This window comes from Chiloscyllium plagiosum, chromosome 30 (genome assembly GCF_004010195.1).
Source record: "Chiloscyllium plagiosum isolate BGI_BamShark_2017 chromosome 30, ASM401019v2, whole genome shotgun sequence".
Taxonomy (NCBI): Eukaryota; Metazoa; Chordata; class Chondrichthyes; order Orectolobiformes; family Hemiscylliidae; genus Chiloscyllium; species Chiloscyllium plagiosum.
The window spans coordinates 22172240-22179243 of NC_057739.1; the positions used below are offsets into that span (position 1 = coordinate 22172240).

The window sequence follows — 7004 nt, forward strand, 5'->3', positions numbered from 1 at the left end:
CAACAAACACATAGACCTGGACCCAATATACCGGCCACGACAGCGGACAGCTGAAACTGACAACTGGAAGCGGCAGGGACAGGCCACTATAAATGCCGGAGGAAACATCACAGAAGCGCTTCACAGGAGGCTCCCAAGCACTGAGGATGTCACCTAGACAGGGGACGAAACGTCTGCAACACAAATTCCCATCTCGGCGAACAGAACCACAACAACGAGCACCCAAGCTACAAACCTTCTCCCAAACATTGAGAAAGCTGGTGTTAATAAAACCAAAGAATAGACAGTAGTGCTTTGGAAAGTTAAATGTAAAACACTCTTGCATGTCTCTGGAAATTTTCACAATTACCACAATATTGAGAACTATTTGAAAAATTGATAAAGTTTTCTCATATCTCACATATTGGTTTATCAAATTATTTTTTTTCTCTAAGCTACTCAAACCTTATTAAGAGTTAAAATGTGAAAGATTGCTTTGTCACATGCCAGTGAATAAAGTTAGGATTAAGCATTTGTCACTTGTTTACTTAAACTCTTCATGGGGTTTTCACATACCGACAGGAACTGACAGAAGTTCTATATTCTGTTGTCAATCATTTACATGTACAGGTTGAAAAGTGCTGTTGTTGAATATTAAAGATTGCAAAGATTATATTTGCTTATTATGATATTGTATCATTTTTGCATAGTTCTCCAGTAGTTTGTAAGAATAATATAGGGATATAAAAGGTAGGTAGTCGGTCAAATGCAACTTTGACTGGTAGGTACAAACCCGCAATAATGAAAAAAAATCCTTATTTGAGTAAATTCTGACTGTCAAATTGTATATCTTATTCTTGGATCCCAGCACATGATGGAGTCGGAGCCAATGGAGATCAGCAAGGACAGGGATGATCGACATCTGCTTATAGACAGCAGAATTTCAGATGAGCAGAAATGTGGATGGGAGGCAAGAGAGTAAAATGTGGCATTCGGGAAGTTATTTGTAAAAGGACAGTGACATGTGTTTTGATGGATCTTTCCTGAATGTAAGCATGTGCTGGGGCCACAAAAACCTTATTTTTGAGTTCTGGCTTCCACCTATTTATTATTGTTTCTTTTTGCAGCTCTCCATATATAAGTCTGTGGCCTGACTTCCTCTGTGATTGTATTTCTGCTGTGCTTCTCTCCATGACCCAGTTGTCTGTTGAGCCATGAATATGCAGGAAACAGGTTCTGACTACACCACCAGGTAAAGAATTGCTTCCCTCCCTTTCCTCACAAATCATTTTGTATGTCCTGCTGGCCTCTGACCCACTTCTGTTCATGTCCTAGTGCCAGTTCAATTGCCAACAATAAAACTGTGCGAGAGAAACACACTGAGACAGATTGCAATCCCAGTGAAAGTCATAACCTCTCCAGCATGGAGCTGATCTGAAATTGTGTTTCAATTGGATAGTGTTGGGTGATTTGCTTGCCTACATGCATGGCTCATTTGTTTTCTCACAGTTGAGCCTCATAGTAAGATTTATCAAACCAACAAGAACTTGACAGGTTTTTTATAAATCACCTTTTTGGTTCATTAAATCACTTGGTTTAATTTTTCCAGTGTCCTGGTCAAAGTGACTGTTCTGAAGAAAATGAATAATCTAAACACAGCAATGTGTAGTAAGACTGATGGTATTTATCCCATTTCTGAGCAGGTAACAGCCCCTACTTACAGGTGTGAGATGGTAATTTACTGTTTTGGAACCCAGAATTGGCACTGTGTCAAGCAAGGATATTATCATCAGATTGACAGAGTTAGTTGGCTGAATAATTTGCCTGTGGAGACATGACCGGTTTTGAAAGTTCAGGCAATGTACACGAAGGAGCCCTCGTGATCTGTTTTCACACAAACAGACAAATATCCTCTTTTCTCTCTCTGTGGCCCTGACCTGCCGTTGCACAAACACAAATAAAAGCACACTCTAGTACCTAGTCCAAGAGGCTGAGTACAGGCAGTGACATTTATCTAGTTAATTAGTCAAGGCAATGACATAGGACCCAACCCACTGTTCAACCCACATAGGGAGTCATCGAGTCATGGAACCAGACCCTTCGGTCCAACAAGTCCATACTGAGCATAATCCCAAACTAAACTTGTCCTACCAGTCTGCACTAGGCCCATATCTCTCCAAATATTTCTTATTCATGGACTCATCAAAATACATTTCTTAACCCTGTTGTGTTGTACAAAGTAATGTTTCTGAAAAGGTTAATGTTGAACATTCCATGAAACTCAACCCAATCTGTTGATGTCATAAGGACTTTAGTGAGGGAAAAGCAGAACATCTTATGATCTTATAGGATGAGCTAAAACCCACATATCTTCCAGTATTCTGAGTAACACTGTCTAACTTACCAATGGAACTTGTGCCTGATTGCTCTCCCCAGCATGACACTTTATCAACCTTGATTGCCATCAGACAATAAACTGCATCCTGTTATGAAACGAACCTCTTGTTGTTAAGTCTCACTCGTGGTTTTCATCCACCATATAAGACCCAGTCAAGCAAAGAGAATGGTGGCAGCAAACTACACAATCTATACAATCTGTAGTATTTGGTATCATAGTGCACGTAATAAATTGTACTGCTTCAGTAATCATTCTGGTGAAAACAGCCATCCAAGCACAGACCTGGACCCTTCTTGTCTTACGGTTGACACTCATCTTGAACATATTCCTGCAGTTTTCATCACGTGACGTTATACCTTCAACCAATCCGCCCTTACCCTCCCACTGTTGGTCACCTGACACATGAAACTACCTGCCTCATGTCAATTAAAGTCTACATTAGAGTGGTGCTGGAAAAGCACAGCAGATCAGGCAGCATCAGAGGAGCAGGAAAATCGACGTTTCGGCAAAAGCCCTTCATCAGGAATGAAGGTGTCAGGTCATTCTTGATGAAGTGCTTTTGCCCGGAACATCGATTTTCCTGCTCCTCGGATGCTGCCTGACCTGCTGTGCTTTTCCAGCACCACTCTAATCAAGACTCTGATCTCCCGCATCTGCAGTCCTCATGTCAATTAAAACATGGTCTTCTTTATACAAATGGATGAACTCTCATTGCAGTGAAACAATCTTCTGCCACTCCAGTATTTTTGTAATTAGTAAACAAGAGAAAATGAAAATAAATATCCCTCTGATTTTTCTAAAGGATTGCTTGCAGTCCTGATGATTGTGTTTTCGTTCCTGAAGTCTCATCGTCATAAGCATTTTCATTGGCATTGCTGGGTCAGCATTTAACACCCACCTCTAGACAACCTTGATCTAAATGTCTTGCTGGTGCATTTCAGGGGGCAGTTAGGAATCTCCAACAGTTTTTTAGGTCTGGAGTCATGTCTAAGCCAGAATAGGTAACAATGGCAAATTCCCTTCCTGAAAGAAGAAAGTGAACAAGATAGATTTTTACAACAATTGTTGATAGCCTTACAGGCGTAACTTTTAATATCAGATTTTAAAAGAATAATTGAATTAAATTTCACCAGTTGCCATGGTATAATTGTAATCCGTGTTTCCAGAACTTGAGCCCAGGTCTGGTGACATTACCATTAGGCCACCTGGTGGCCAATCTGAAAGACTGACAAATCCTACCACACATTGATGTTTCAAAATGGGGCACCTACAGAGGCATAAAGGGAAAAGCTGTTATTGATCTTTAGCGTAACTGTTAAAAATTTAGAGTACATTCTTGATGAAAAAGGTGAAATATAAGGGAAAAGGACAGCTTTCCACATTTTTAATGCTAAATTCATCAGGAGGTAAAATGAGCAGGGTTAAACATTTCTAATGCTGATAGCAAAAGTGAAATAAGTGATAAATGATACTAAGAAAGATTGCAATGATTTAAAATATATGGGAAGAAGTAATTATGTAACAGATTTTAGAACCAGCAAACCTAAAGCAGTTGTAATTTAAAATGAAACATTAGGAGCTAACTTTGCCAACATGTATGACAAATGATCTTTTCAGTATATAATTGTGCAGTGTTATGAATATGGTGCAGTTAGACAACAGTCAGATTTGGGTTTCATGCTATATATACATTGTTGCTGCCTTTCAAATTTGACATTCTTGCGTCTGTCCTGATGAATGTAAGATGAGACGTTTTGACAATAACTCACTTAATGAGATAGGATATGTAAATTCATTGAAATATTTCTAATATCAAAAGAGTTGGAACATTTCTAAACAAAGGACAGAATATTCCCTGCCCAGTGCAACCAGGCTGGGAGATGGGAAGCCTAATGGGAGCCTAATGTCATTTTGCTGCAATGATGCATGATCAGTGATGATAAACATGGTGGCGTGGCTGCCCAACAGATGCCAAACAGAACCACTTAAGAGACCAATTGGTCACCTTTTCCTGCTTCCTTGGGTATTTTTCCCACATCAAAGGTCTTCTGGACATGTAGAGAGAATACAGAATAAATCTTGATGGCTTCCCATTGTGTTCTGGGACAGGCATCTTTAATGGACTCCCCGATGCCTACTAAATGGGTGCCCTGGTGGTAATGGACAGATCAATGGAGACAGCATTACTGTGAACTGTGGACCATTCCCCCAGACCCTCAAACTCCAGAGTCTAACAAATTGGCTCATGCCTCCTCAAAAAATGGCCTCAACTTCTCTTCAAAGTAACCACAATATTCAGGTAGCATCATTCGCACCACACCAATGCCAGGTAATTAACTCTCCAACAAAAGAGAATTTAACCATTTTCCTTTGTTATTTGTTAGCATTACCCTCATTGAATATCCCACTATCAACATTCTGGGTGGTTGCCATTGACCAACCTGAACCTGACCAACAAGACCAACGAAAGCAGGTCAGCATCTAGAAATCCTGCAGCAAGCACATCTCACTACCAGCTGCTCAAGTGCAATTAAAGATGGGTGATAAATGCTTGCTCTGCCAGTGATGCTCACATCCATGATTGAAAATATAAGGCAGGAGCTACAGTTTCCACACTAGTCACCCCAGGACTACTGAACTGCTGGCTCTCTGACTGAGCCAGCATCCATTTAAATTCTCGATTGTACAGTCTCCCTGGAATAGGCTGCTGGTGGAATAGTAGTACCACCACCTTCATGCTGCCTATGGTGTGGGATCTCCTCTGGCTTTAGTTCCCCTGGAAAATTCAGCACAGGATCTCACAAAAAAAAACTCACATGAAGTCACCATTTGCTACAACATTGCAAGGATTACAGATTGTCTCTAGACTGGTGCCATAATGCTGTCTGTCTCAGGTCATGACTGATCTTTACCACTTAGCTGCCTGAGAGACACAGGCAGGAATGTGGCTGTTTTACTTGAGTGTGAACTACTTGAAGGCTTTCCATGGTTGGACCTATTGAGGTTTTTTTTATTACTTTCATTTATTTGTGGGATGTGGACATCGCTGCCTGGGCCAGTATTTTTTGCCCGTCCTGAGTTACCTTTGAGAAGGTGGTGGTGAGCTGTTTACTTAAACCACTGCAGTCCATCTGCTATGGGTTGACCCACAATGCCATTAGGGAGGGAATTCCAGGATTTTGACCCAGTGACAGCGAAGGAACAGCAACATATTTCCAAAAACGTTTTATACTTGGGTTTTTCTGGTGACAGATTGTAGTGCATGGTTTATTAATTAGTACATTGAGGAAAAAGACCAGTGAATCCAGGATTATCCAATTACAATAGAAAGTGTAATCAGAGAGAGCTGACACAAAAGCATATTTTTAAAGATAATGGCCACAAATGTCTTATTTATTGGTTGCCAGTCCATTAGCTGGTTGTCTGATTTTATTTGTACAAAAAATGTTAAAATACTTATAAACATGGTCTAGTTATGAACCAGTTCAGTATGCTAATATCACTGCTCACAGGTCATTGCTTTTATGCTTGACTCCATTACTAGTAGGTGAAGATCAAAGGTCATGCCTACATGAATGAATTTTCCTGCAATTAACCTTGGCTAAAAAAATCGGACTGTTTCTTAACAATAACTGAAAGATGCACGTCAATAGCAATATTTTGGTCTGCCTATATTATAAAGACAACATCTACCTTTTGATTTTCTAATTGCAATGTTAGATTGGTGGTAGCCATGATGTGGACGTGCCAGTGTTGGACTGGGGTGGACAAAGTTAAAAATCACACAACACCAGGATCCTGTTCCAGAACCACCTGATGAAGGAGCAGTGCTCTGAAAGCTAGTGCTTCCAAATAAACCTGTTGAAATACAACCTGGTGTTGTGTGATTCTTAAGATTGGTTATACAGGAAGCAACTTCAGTGTCTTCACCTTCAGAAAACTTAACTTGCCTTCCAACCTGATCATGAATTATCTCCATGTTTTCAACATTGTTTTTTGCAAACAGAAAATTATCGCACAACAGGTAAGGGTACACTTTGTCCTTCCACATTGCTTGAAATCTGAACTGGAATAGAATCCTGAACAATGTGGAAGCAGGCCGTTCAGCCCATCAAGTCCACACTGACTCTCTGAAGGGCATCCCACCCAGACTCATACGCCTACCCTACCTCTGTAACCCCACATTTCCCAAGGCTAATCCACCAAGCCTGCACTTCCCTGGAAACTATGGGAAATTTACTATGACCATCCACCTAACCGACTCTGTGGGAGGAAACCAGAGCACCGGACAAAAACTCACGCAGACATGGGGAGAATGTGCAAACTCCATACAGTCACCCAAGGGCAAAATCAAACCTGGGGCTCTGGCACTGTGAGGTAGCAGTGCTGCCCTGGTATAGGTTGACTAAAGGGAACAAACTCGGCCAAATTTGTTTTCCAAAAGCAGTTTCAATCTGCAAAATTGAATGGATTATATTTTGGATTCTGTGCATATTCTTGCTATTTTTTACATAGAATCAGTCTTTTCTTGGTAATGTTCATATACAGAAGTTTTTTGTTGTTTTTAATGCACCAGGTCATTTTATGAGTTGAGTGCTTTGAGTCAGAACTCAAGGGCTCCGTGCAA

At 40.6% G+C, this 7004-nt stretch overlaps 1 long non-coding RNA gene across 1 annotated transcript; it reads left to right on the forward strand.

The window, feature by feature from the left end:
* Nucleotides 1-179: 179 nt before the first annotated feature.
* Nucleotides 180-6135, forward strand: LOC122564800. The gene is made up of 3 exons (XR_006316006.1): nucleotides 180-1028; nucleotides 1107-1231; nucleotides 6098-6135. It is a non-coding gene; the product is annotated as an uncharacterized LOC122564800 (long non-coding RNA).
* Nucleotides 6136-7004: the final 869 nt, after the last annotated feature.